Below are 13,739 nucleotides of genomic sequence, written 5' to 3' on the forward strand. Positions count from 1 at the left end.
AAAAATGAAATCTTGCCATCTGCAGCAACATGGATGGACCTAGAGGGCATTATGCTAAGTGAAATAAGTCAGACTGAGAAAGACAAATACTGTATGATCTCCTTATATGTGGAATCTAAAAACAAACAAATAATAAATGAACAAAACAGAAACCAATACACAGATACAGAGAACATTTTGATGGTTGCCAGATGGGATGGGGGTTGGCGACCTGGGTGAAAAAGGTGAAGGTATCTTATAAGAAGTGCAAATTGGTAGTTGCAAAATAGTCAGGGGGATGTAAAGTACAGTGTAGGGAATACAGTCAATAGTATTGTAATAACTGTATGGTGTCAGATGGGTACTTCATCAGATTGATTACTTTGTAAGTTACATAAATATCTAATTACTATGTTGTACACCTGAAACTAATACACGTATATTTTACATCAACTGTAATTCAAAGATAAAATATTTAAAAAAAAAAACATTTTGAGCTGGAGATTAAGGTATGCAAGAATTTAGGATTTTTATAAAACATGTCTATTTAACTTTTTCATTCATTGTCCTTTTATATTAATGATTTCTTTTCATCTTTATAATGTAGTGAGATCAGTAGATCAGGCATTTACTTACCCTAATCTCCCTATTCCACCCCATTCCCTTTTCTTGATAAAGGAACTGAGGATCAGAGGATAAGTAACTCATTTTGTGGTAACTAGAAAAAGAACCTGGATGTTCTGACTCAAGCTAGGGCTCTCTCCACTCCTCCAGGACACCTTTTCAGGTCTAGACTCTCTCCTTCAACTCTGCTTTCCTTGCATAGCTCTTTGAGTTCTGGCTTTGCTAGGCTGAGCTGCCAGCTACAAAAAGGGCACCATAGATTAATCATATGCTGGTCCTCAAAGGCAACCCAATATGTCACACACATGTGTTTGATGGGCATGGGGAACTGGGTCCTCCCTTCCATTCATTCCACATCTGGGAAGAGCCTGGACTGCGTTGTTGTGCTCCTCACCCCCGCTCACCCCAAACTCACTCTTCGTTCCTCTGGGAGGAACTCTGAGCGATGCAGTGGAGTGGTACAGTAGTTTTGCCGTCACAGTTATGGGTTAGAATTTTGACCTGACATTTGCTTGCTGGTAACCTCAGGCAAGTTTCTTAACCTTTCTGAGTGTCAGTTAATGGGATACTAATAAGCACCTAGCAGGATTATTGGCACAATTAATTAGAAATGGGAGAAGGAGCTGTTATTACCAGGGAGTCAAAGCCTCTGCAGTCTTAGCTGAGGGTCATGGCCCTGCCCTCTCTCTGCTGAAGGGTCAGGCTCTGCAGAGATTGCAGATTACGCTGGGACAGCCTGGACACTGGGGACCGTTGTTCTGGGATCCGAGGGGCTCACAGTGTTGCCTCGGGACATCCTGACCCAATGAATCACTCTCTTTAGTAGTGGCACTTTCCCATCTTCTCAGACAAGCTAACTTACTGCAGATCAGAAATAGCTCCAACGAATGGTCACATTCCAGGAAGGTCACAGCCAGCCTTGAGTGTGGAATTTCAGGGCAGGAAGGGCTTCCAGGGTTCTCATATTCAGTCCTGACCATGGCTCCAAGCACACACCCCCGCAAGTGGAAATCTATTAAACCCTTGAGCACATCAAGGAGGCTTTTGCTAGATCTAGTTTTATTTTCCTTCCAGCTGATCTCCCCACCCTGCCTGAAAGAGCTCTCCGGGACAGGACAGCTGAGTCCGACCAAGCCTCTCCTCAGCTTTCCTGGCTAAATGCTGATAATCTCAGCCTCTGTTGTGCTTGCACATGTCTTATTTTTCAAACTGAATTCACTTTTCACCTCTAGACCCTCTCAGAAGTTTTGTATTCCCTCCTCAGTTCAATGGGAGCTGGGCTGGATGGTGGTGGAGGTCAATCCAACACAGTTTGGAAAGGGTGCCAGCAGCCGACATTCTCCTGACGGGAAGAGGAGGAGGGAAAGGCAGGTTGACAAAGAAGGACACACCACGCTCTGTTTTTGGTTAGACATTAGTGTTTTCTTAGGCAAACAAGTACTGAAGGGGAGTGTGGGGGCACAAAAAATAACTTTCCTCCCACCATCTAGGTTCTTTTAGCTGGGCTAGTCATTAAATTAGTATGAGGCAGATTAACAGAAAAGAATGTCCAAATTTATTAAAGATGAACCTGCAGGGGTGCCATAAGATATAAGACCCGAAGATGCATTGGGTACTTGAGGCTTCTATGCCATTCTAAACAAAAGATAAGGGGCGTGGGGGTCTGGGATTTCAAAGGGAAAGTAGGCAATTTCAAGATAGGTGAGAAAGAGCAAACATGGGTAAAGAAGTTCTTGCTGGCCACCCAGAAACAATGGGACAGAGGGGAATCCAGCAAAAAGATTTTTGCTTGAATCTTCCCTGTCTACAACACTTAATTCAAATAGGTTAAGGTGAGTATGCCTTGATTGCCTTCCTGAATCAGGTTCTTTTATGGAATCCCTTTAGGCAGGAAAGGAGGAGGGTCAAAGGTTCTTTCTGAGTGTTTTGTTTCTCAACAAATAGATTGAAATCAATATCCCAAAAGGCATATTTTGGGGTTGCAAAACTTTGGTCCCCTTCAGGAGCCTCAGGATGGAGGGTGGGAAGCTGTGGAGGTGACAACTGGGTGGGGTGTGGGAAGGCAGAGGGAGCACTGGGAAGTGTGGGTGGACAAGTCAATCTTCCAGGAAGTGGATGTGGTAGTAAGACAGGTAGTTCTGGAAAATTGAGATTATGGCCTCACTTCTCTATTTTACCTCACTGCTAGAGATCTGGTTACTTACTGCCTCAAGGGACCTCAGCTATTTATTCATTCAACACATATTCATGACCACTTCATTGGGGAAGAGTTGGAAAGACAGAAATAAAACACACAGTTTTCTACCTTGAAGAAATAAATAGTTGAGTGGGGGACCCAAGTAAACAGTTAGTGGGCTACAATACAGGTAGGTACTGGGTGCTACAAGAATACAGACAGGGAGACACTTACTCTGCCTGAGAGAGGTGACGAGGAATTCAGGAAAATCTTCCCAGAGGAGATAATGGAACTGAACTCTGGAGGGTTAAAAGGAATTAGCCAGTTCATGAAGTGGGAGAGGGCTCCCAAAAAGAGGGACAAATTTGCTCAAAGTCCCAGGTTTGGAGAGAGCAGGGTGGGTTGGGAAAATGACAGAGGGATTTATGACTGGAACTCTGGGCATGAGAAGTAAGGCTGGGTAGGTAGGCAGGGGCTGGCTCCTGAAGGTGATGGACAAGCCACGTCCAGTAGAGGGGATGAGCCCACGCTTCTTGAAGGAATCTTGCTGGCTGCCTCCACCAATGCAGTCCACAGCTGCAGTCCACAGCTGCAGCCCTCAGGCAAGCTGCACTGTCTCTCAGAGCCCAGGCCCACGGGTAAATTGTGATGTCCCCCCAGTGGAGGAGAAGGCGAGAAGAAGGCAGAGGGGCAGAGCTCCTCAACCCTCACAAGGGGGCATAGCTATGGCACACTGGGAGAGTGTAGAGGATCAAGGATTCTTTCCACATCCTTTGAGACTACCATGCTGAAGTCAGAAATATCTTCATTGGTTCTTAAAATGTGTGTCTGCAGGGTGGTGCAGGGCATGGCAGCTGTCTTTGCAGCTCTATGCCAGTTGTGTTTAGTGCAGAAAGTAAAGGGCAGTTTTGTTCCAAATGCAGTGACTATGTGGGAAGGTAGGGAAGGCTGGAGAGGTAACCCTGTTGGAATTTGCGTACATGGCTCCCTTTGAAATCTGCTGGGTCTACCATATCTGAGGGTGCATGGATCCTCAGTGTGACAGCCCAAGGGAATGTTTTGTTGTTACTTCTTATTATTGAGAATTCAAAACACATCCAACTGGGCAGAGAACATGCCAGTCCCAAACATACCACCCCTTACCCTTCCCAGGGAAGCATTTCACACATGCAACACTCTGCAGCTCTCTGTTCTGGCCTTTTCTGTTTGGCTGCTTTGAGTCTATTCTGCTTTGACGTATTGGGACAGCACCAAGGTTCCCCCAAGTTCAGGTAAAAAGGTAGCAGTTAGGATGAGACCCCTCAATGAGCTGCTTAATGTACATACACTTACTCTGCATGCCCAGTAACTGTCTGGTCAAGCTAACTGTCTGTGTCAGGGTCAGGGTCTTCAGTAGACACCCCCACCCCCAACTGGAGCTTGGCTCGGTCTTTTGCCACCCTCTGAAGGCCCAGAGACGGGCAGTCCTGTGACATACACCATCCTGTAGGATGTGATCACAGCCACAGCGCGATTCCTCTGAAACCTCTTCCAGCTCAGCGGGCCCAGAACCCTTTTCTCCCCTCTTGCACCCTTCTTCAACCCTGATCCTTTACTTCTCTCTCTTGTTTCATCAGGCAAAACGATTACCTGAGTTAAATGCTTCTTCCCTTGCCTCCTCTTTTAATCCCTCTCTTTCCCATTCTCCCTCCGCGTAGTCTGCATCACCACTCCTCTTCCTTTACTGCAGCCAGCTCCTTCTGCTGGGCTTTGATCTCAGAGCTGAAGAAAGCTACTAAAGCACGATGTGTCACCTGCTGGAAGGTTGGTACTTTATCCTCCAAAATGTTGATCAGTCTCTCTGCTGTTGCACAGTCCCTCTCGCCATCCACTACTCCCCCACACGACCACATCTGTGGCATGGAACATGTCACGTGCCATCCTGACTACACCTTGCTCTTGGAGTTCCTCCCAACAGCCTTTTCTCTGGAGCAGAATCCGATGTGATTACTGATGCTCAGCTTCCCATTCTACCTGTCCATCCCAGCTCGGTGACACCTCTTCTCTATTCTCCAAACTCCGCTAGAAGTCTGTCCTCTTCTCTGGCACTTCCTATCAGATCACAGCAAACCACTGCTTCAAAGCAATGGCTTTCCATTACAGTTAGAAGAGCCTCTCACACTTCTCTTCCTTCTAAGGCCCTGTGTGGCTCAAGCCCAGCCTGGTTCTGACTTCGTTTCTTCCTGCGCTTGTCCTCACCCATTCCCTGCAGACACATTGGCTGCTCTCAGACTCACCAAGTGCATATCCATCTCAAGGCCCTGCACCTTCTCTGCCCTCTGCGTGGAAGACTCTTCTAGATATTCAGGGATTAGCAGAACGTAAAATCTACAACACCTGAAGCTTTTGCTTTTGGTGTATTCACCATTGTATTCCAAGTGGTTTGAACAGTGCCTGGCACATACCTGGTGGGTGATAGGTAAGTAAATGTTGGGTGAAAAGCATAAATAATACACAGCCTTGCGTTGTTTGTCTCTTCTTCCCTTTGCTCCATTTCCTTTTGTACCTACCTCTTCCCACACCCAATCAGAAGTATGCTGAGGACAGAGATCTGGTCTTAGGATCCGTGTCCCCTCAGCATCTAGCCCAGGCCATAGCATAGGTGCTTTAATAATTTAATTTAATAATGTTTGTTGACAGAATGAAGATGGAATGGGAGAAAGAGTTCTTTCAGGCCTTTCCTACCAGGCGGGCTCAGCAGCCACCAGGGCAGAGAAAGAGTAACCCTTGTCCTCCCAGAGCCTCATCCTCGGCTTCAGGGAGCCGGCCCAGCCCAGCCACCGCAGGTCCGGGCCTCTGGGTGTCCACTCCTATCCCAGCAGAGCTGTTCTTCACCCAGACTTCCTTTCTCACCACCACCACCACCACCACCACCATCACTTTCTGAGCTTGCTGGACTCAGAGAAAGGGCATCTGACCTCCTAGAACTGCACCTGTCCCTGTGGGCACACACCACCATTAGGAGAATGAATTGCTTGATTTACAAAGTGAGATCTTCGAGAAAGATTTATTACAAGATAATGACTTTGGCTGCTGTACTTCAAAGACCGGGCAGACGTTTAGATGACAGAGTTAAATATTCCAAACTTACCTCCTCCCCCTCGGTCTCTCCCTCTCTCTCAAGGGTGAGCATTCTATTCTCTTCCAAAGCCCAGTTCTTCTCCATATTTGGGAATCTGGAATGGGCACTGGGACACAGCCTTTTCTCCTCTCAGTGTCTGCTGGGAGCTGTAGTTTCCAGTGAGTGACGACTGCTTTTCTCTGGCCAGCAAGAGGGCTGTCCTTAGGAGAATGTCTGGAAACAGGAGCCTGGTACGTGGTGGGATGGAAAGGTGCTCTTAGGAGGTCTGCCTTCTATTTCCAGCTCTCTGCGAGCTGCTTTTGGGCAAGGCACCACTCTTCTGTAGCTCAGTCTCCCTGCCTGTAAAATGGGGACAATTATCTCTCTTTTTCTAGCTGCCAGATTGTTTGTTGGGTGGAGTAATTAGCCAGCACCCATTAAATGCTTTGAGTTCATTCCAGCAAGGAACGCTTTACAAATAAAAATTGTTATCTTTAAAAAGGAAAATATTAATTTTGATTGCCTAATTGCCTCCACAAACCAACTCTTTGCCTATATGTCAATGAGGTGCTGTGTAATTCCTTATACGTGCTTTCCGCTTTTCTGCATTTAAAAAGATACCCTGCACCTCATTCCATTTTGTTCCATCATCTCTAGTTTCATACCCTCAAGAATAAATGTCCTCTCTCCCTCCGCTCAGAAAGGAAAGGACGACACAGACCAACTCTGCCCTACATCAAAAGCACAAGAAAGTTATGAAGAAGAGCCAATTTGGACCTGATCTGAACTCCACAAACTTACCTCCTCCCAGCTCGTGAGTGAATGCGACCAAGAGCTCAGTCTGTGCGGATGACGCTGACCTTTGTTCCTTCTGAAGAAGAAACAGAGATTGCAGCAGGAAGGATTTTTGAAAGATCTTAATAAGAACTCCCCTCTCTGGAGATGGGAAAGAAAAGTTTAGAGATCCAGCACCTTTAGTTCCAGGAAAGTGATTGGTATAGCTTGGTGGAATCAGCAGCAGACGCTGAATCAAAACGGTTGGAGCCCTGGCATGGTGACTTAGGCAAATCACCCATCCCTATGGCCTTGGTTCCTTTCCTATGAAATGGAGCTAACACTTCATGTTAGAATGCTCTGCAAAGGTTGGTTGTTACAGAGGCAGCCGGATGCAGTGGCTCGCAACAGGGGACTCTAAAGTCAGACCCACACGGGTTAGAGTTCCACCTGGATTTGCTGTGGGAATATGATCAAATGACTTGACCTCTCTAAACCTTAGCTACGTTATCTCTACGCAGGATAGTGAGGATGGCATGAGACAATACCCACGGTGGGGACCTGGCACACAGCCTGGTGCACACTGATCCTCGATAAACGTAGCTCTGACTGTTATTAACATGCTCATAAATGTACGTAGTTATGACCATCACTGCATTAGCATTACATTATGGTTACCATCTCTCTTTGAGATAACCAAATGAAATAATGTAAAGGTGCTTTTTAAGTTGTAAAGTGCTACACCAGTGTGAGAATGCTTAGAATTAAACATACCAAGAAGGGAGAGAGACCCACCAGGGTTCTTCTTCCAGCATCAGGTTTATATGGGATCAACGATGTACAATTGCTTTTTAGATACAAAGACTGTAAATGTGTAAAGTGTCACTAGTAATGGGAGGATTATTTGTGTCTTGTTTTCGGGAGTGGGTAATGCCAATATCCAACTGAAGAACCTAAAGGATTCCGCATGACAGACTGTGAGTAAGTCAGGTTACAGGGCAGCATAATTAAGTATAATTATACATATACACTCTATATGTTTATGGAACGATGTTCATCAAAATGTTAAAACTTGTCATATACAGATGGTGGGATTTCAGATGATTCTTATTCTCTTGTACTTTTCTGTCTTGTTTGGATTATTACTTGGGCATATATCAATTTAACAAAAACAGTTAAAAGACAAAAAAAGAGCAGATACTGAACAATCAGACCTCAGGTTGTAAAACCCTGGGAGGATCCATATGGTGGCCCTTGGGAAATTGAGTTTCTGGCGATAAGGAGTAGTTTATGAAAATCATAATGACAGATGCCTATGAAGAGGAATCAGAGGGGAATGGAGTCCCTCCAAGATGGCCCTGGAAAGAGACTTAGAGACGACTTTTCATCTCTGTTTATTTCACAGGCTATAATAATACGGTGGTTTCAATCACAGCCTGTTTACACATGAATTTCCTTGTTTGCTATGGTAACATGTGATTACTGTTTTTCCACCTCCATTCTTTCTGGTCCCTTAGACTCTGGCCGTCAGAGAGAACTGTGCACTCGCCCACTCAGTCACTTGCCCAGATAATCACCGTGTCATGAGGGATTAGGGGAAGGGGGGATGAGCTACCTGCAGCCCACTCCCACTGCTTCAGAACCAGACGCACAAAGAACAAGGATGCTTCCCAGCGGGACACAAAATAGAAGGGAGGGTGACAGCATGCCTTACCATTCACGATAATCTTCTCCCCAGAGAACTGCCCACAGGCAAATCCCCACAAGCTGGGAGGCAGGTCACCTGTTGGGCCACCCATCCCTAATGAGGACCAGAGACTGGGGCTAGGGGAGGGCAGGTTTTTTTCTTCTGCCACAAACAACTGAGACTCTCTCCAGAAAGAATTGGATGTCTTTGGACTTTAGCATCAAAGCCTTGCTTAATGTGGGGCCAGGAACAAAGAAGGCTGCCACGTGGGGCCTTGAAGGTTGTAAACCCCCACACCACTCCAGGGGTGCCGTTTACACAGAGTCAATGGGAAGGCCACCTCCTAGAGTCATGCCTGTGTGAACCTCAGGAAGGCCATTTTCCCTGAGCATACAGATTTGCAGAGAAAGAGGCCTTTACCAAGCTTGGCCAAATAGACCTTAACAATTGTTTAAATTAATTGAATTATCATGGGTTAAAAATATTTGCTCAGGTCTCTGTTCTAACTTTACTAACTTTTTAGTGTTCCATCTGCTCCTAAACAGATGCTGACTGGGGTCAGAGCTATGTCTGGAGTGTGGCACTAGGCTGGGGGTGTGCACGCCACGGTGCCTTTGAGGCTACAGTCCGAAAATAATAATGAGGCAGTTCCTTTGATTTATTTTGTACTTATTACTTTATTTCTTTTAGACCCTGGACACATGGGACAGTGTTGAGCAAATGTTTGTTTTACTTACTGTAGTCAGCTGAGTAAGAAATCCAATTTTAGGGTTGACTACAGCCACCAGGATTGGGAGGACTGCAAGCCTGACCTTTCAGTTCTCTGAGGCTCTTACCGTACCTTTCCTTTCTTACTGCCCTCACCTGGACAAGGGGGAAAATTAAGATTTCTGGAAATTCTCCCAACACTTCTCTCTCCTCCCCCACCACCCAATTGCTGACCCAAAATTCCACTTTCAGAAAATAACTTCAGGAAATAACTTGGACATAAATATTCTGTCAGTTGTTCCCAGCCTTTTAAATCAAAATGACCACTTTTAATTGTCCTTCCATCAACTTTATGTTTTGGAATGTTTTATCTACTAAATAAAACCTGTCGAAAAAAGAAATTCCAAACCTAAAGAAAGGTTTAAAGAGTTTTTTTAAGCCAAGATTTTGGAGCTATTGCTGGAAGCAAAGTCTCAAAGGATTGAGAAAATACACTGAGGAGTAGCAGTTCTGCAGTTTACTTTATACATTAAAATCAAAAGAGAAGACATAAGGAAGGTTACATTAAATCTATTGGTGGCAGATTAAGAAGGTGGGAGATGTTAAAGTGGGGATTTGGGGACAGAGCCCCAGAGTGCAGTTTCCAGGCTCTGAGCATCACGTGGAAAGGTGCTGGCTCAGGTAGTAAACGGCCATCAACTGTGATTGCATGGCCATCAGCTGTGGCTAGTTGGCTGTCAGCTGTAACCAGTGAGCCATTGGCCACTAATATAACTGCCGTGGCTACGCTAGCAGGAAATGGGGGCTAGCAAGAAGATGGTGGCTGAGCTAGCAAGAGTGGATTGCAGCTAGCAAGTGAGGTTGGTTGGCAGAGAAGTGGACGGCAGGTTGCGGATCGTGTGGCTCCTGTTTCCAGTGTCTCCAACCCAGCCACCAGAGAGGCTATGATGCCCCTATCTATGGCTCCGTGGGTGTTCCTTTTTGGCCTCACCATATCCTGCGTTCATATATGGGGAGCGGGACCAGAGACCCACATGACACCCTGCATGACAGGGGACATCTCTAGGATTGGAAAAAATGAAATGGAGAGATACATGTTTCTTTTACATTGTTGGGTGCGAGACAGTTAACATTTAACATACATAGTTTATAGAGGTATGTGGGTAAAAGATAACAATGAGGCCTGTTGGATCGTCTTGGCCTGGGTGTTCATCTTGGGAGGTTTGGAGAAGAGATAATTTTGACATTTTAAGTATGTTATTCTAGATGCACAAAAATAATGAACAAGACTCGCTCTAGGTAGAGATTAATCTGTCACATAGGCCTTAGAGCAGGGGTGTCCAAACTGCGGCCCGCGGGTCAACTGCGGCCCATGATCCATTGTTAATTGGCTCGCAGCAAATTCCAAAAATATATTTAGTTTACTTAAATAAACCAGGTGAGGCAATATGTACTTCACCTCGAGTGAGTGGTCTGGCTATTTGTGTATTTTGCCGCATATGGCCCTTGGTGAAAAACGTGGAAAAAAGTTTGGACATCCCTCCCTTAGAGGGAAACTTCCCACCATAACTTGCTCAGTTAAGATTTTTTTTTTTTTAATGATCAAAACATCCTGTGTGGTTACTTTCAGTTGTTGAGCCTTTCAAGCTTGCCAAGGTAGCCCCTTTTTGTTCACAAATCTACTTAATCAATGCCATTTGTAATACTATCTCAGGTAAACATACAATTTCTTCTTGGAATATGAAAGCTGTGTTGAGAAGCCTCTACTCCCTTCCCCCCTGAGAGCATACAGAGTTTGAGAACCAGGGCTGCTCTCTGCTGGGGGAGCAGAGAGCCAGGTGGAGGGTGTTAGAGCATAGGTACTTCCCCTCGTGTCTGCTCTTCCCAGCCAGGATCTGGGAACTAATGGTGACCTTTGATGCTGTAAATTACGACAAAGTACATTTGATTAATGGTGGGAATTTCTGGGCTAATGTGGAAAACATTTTCTAGCAAAGGTGAGGTCCTCTGTGGGTAGCATGGGATAGGGCAGTAATGCTGGGTTCTTCAGCTGTGTGATATCGGGCTACCATGTAAGCTTCCCCTGCCCCAGTTTCCTTGACTGTAGTACGAGAAGGCTCCTTCCAACTCTAAAATTCTGACACTCAAGGTGACTGGGTTTATTCGATTATTTTCTAGGAAATGAAGAGCATACTCGAAGGAAAATTGCAAGTTGCCCACAAGCAAGAAGGCAGGCTGTGGGTATCAGTATCTGGAAACACCTTTAAGTATGTCTCTTTTTTGAGGGTGAGGGGCTGGGTTAGGGCATGTATGTCCTCAGCTTCCAATCTTTGTACACAGTGCTCACCAGCGAGGGTGCCTGAATGTCAAGACCAAATGAACTGCTCCGAAGAGGTGGGCTCCTCCGCAGCATTGCATGCCTATGTCTTACACCATGCTAGCTGGCAGAGGGGGCCCAAGGTGAGTGAGTGCCTGTCCCCATCCTCAGGAAGGACACAGTTGAAAAAGGAATGACATGAATAACTAAGAAAACGTGAAAATTGAGACCCACAAGAGAGGCATTAAAAAGCAAAGCACAGTTGGGAGTTTGAAGGGAGGCGTGATTGGCTTGAATTAGGTGTGACCATGGAAGACTGGGGGGAGAGAGCATCTTTCCACCCTTCCGTGACGGAGCCAGCACTGACTTGTCCCTGCTCATCATCCGTTACTTTTTCATTTTTCAGGCTTGATCTGGCACCGGGAAGGTCTATCTGCTCAGCCTTTTCTGAGTGAATCCTCACTCCTGAGGTGAGTGAGAAAAGGTGGAATTGGACAGCAGGTCTCCACAGAGGGCACCCCAATCACCTTCAAGCTGGACAGAGGAGCTGTTGATGGTCCTTTGAGAATGCCCTTGAGCACAGGATCCAGTTAGAAATTTCCAGTAATTGTTCCAACTTTGCCATTGAAACCATGTTTTGAGTTTTGGATCCTCATCTACAAATAGGAATAATAAGACTATACCTGTGTTACGTTGCTCACAGGTTTGCAATCAAGCTCAAATAAGATAAGTGAAGCATCTTGGAGAGCCAGTGTTACATGTTAGTTAAGAAGAAAGACTCCTGGGCCAAAATGCCTGGCTGTCAGTCCCAGCCCTGCTATGCACTTCATATGTGACCTTGGTAAAGTCACTTAATCTCTCTGTGCCTTGGTTTCTTCATTTACAAAATAGGAATGACACTTGGACTTTTGTCACACGATTGTTGATGATTAAAATGAGTTAAATGTAAGCCCTCAGAACAGCACTTGGTATGTAGTTAACACAGTACTACGTATGTAAGCCGTCATTATTATGGTTGTAAAGTGCTACACAGGATAATTATGACTGTGATGATTACTTCCTACATACAAATACAAAGTGAGAGTTCTGCTGTGTCTATAAGGAGAGGAGCAAACAGGAAGAATTGAGTTCTGCCCCGAACTCCAAGTTCAGGCTTTTAAAAAGAGCCATAAAAATGCCATCAAACTGATGAAAGTCTGAAGTAGAGGAGGCACACACCTTGACCATCTAGGAAAAACACTGTCACCACCCTGCTAATCCTTATCTCTTTGGCTTCCTTCTGACCAAAGGTCCACCCCAGACCTGATCCTGCTACATCCAGATCTTTGCTGCCAATGTCCCTGTACTGAGGGGCTCCAACTGGCCGAGATATGTTTGAAGGGGGCAGTTATGGATGTTATCTATTGTCATGAAATGTAGAACCAGCTTGGAGACGTCAGGATAGGCTGGGCTGACCACAGGTGTGGGCACTTCTGACCTTTGCAAGGAAGCGTCAAGAGTCAGATTCTGGGCTAGAAAGGAAAATTATAGAACTTTGAGGGAGAGTGACATTCTTTCTTCTCCATACTCATTTTCCTATATATAATCTCAGCTATATCAGCCTGAAATAGTCCATGATTTAAAGGGTTCAGTGGGTTGTTAGGCAGTCTTTTCTGATCCTCACAAACACCCTACATAGCAGGTGTTGGTATTAGTGTCCTCAGAGGAGAAAACTGAGGCTCAGAGGAGTTTGGTAACAGTCTGAGGTCACCTGGCTTAGCCACCAAAGGAACCAGGATTCTAACTTGCGTAGCTAATCTTCCAGTCCAGAGCTCTTTCTGCTACAAGACACCAATACATAGCCTGCTCAAAGCAGTCTGAGCAAGTGCCTGTCCTCCAGTGCAGGCGAAACACTGACACACTGAGCACCTTGCCAAATGGAAGGAAGAACCCCGAGTTCCAGAGCTTAGTAGAGGTAGGGAAGGGCTCAGCGTGTGGATTTTGTGCCTCACTCACTCTCCTAGTTTTCCCCAAATGAAAAGATTTCAACAGTACGAATATTAACATGGGCCAGGCCTTATAGATCTGGCCTTATTTCCACTCCTTGTTTTATCCCAAGGGGAGGATAGGTGGTTCCAAAGCTTACCTCATGAGCCCTGAGTCACAAAGACTGGTTAGGTTTTTACACCTGTTCACTCTCCATCAGGTGGAGTGAATTTGCTTATGTTTAGGATTTCTGTGTCTTAGCTTGAGAAATTCTGGGTACATTCAGACACACGTGAGACGGTGGAGTTCCCAGAGGGAGTATGTTGAAGAATCAATTTGTAGGCATAAGAGTGCTAAAGGTTAAGTGGTGACATACGGACGTCTGCATAGTCAAAAATTGGGTGAAACA

Source organism: Rhinolophus sinicus, chromosome 1 (assembly GCF_057876585.1).
Source record: "Rhinolophus sinicus isolate RSI-liver-muscle chromosome 1, RSI-T2T, whole genome shotgun sequence".
NCBI lineage: Eukaryota > Metazoa > Chordata > Mammalia > Chiroptera > Rhinolophidae > Rhinolophus > Rhinolophus sinicus.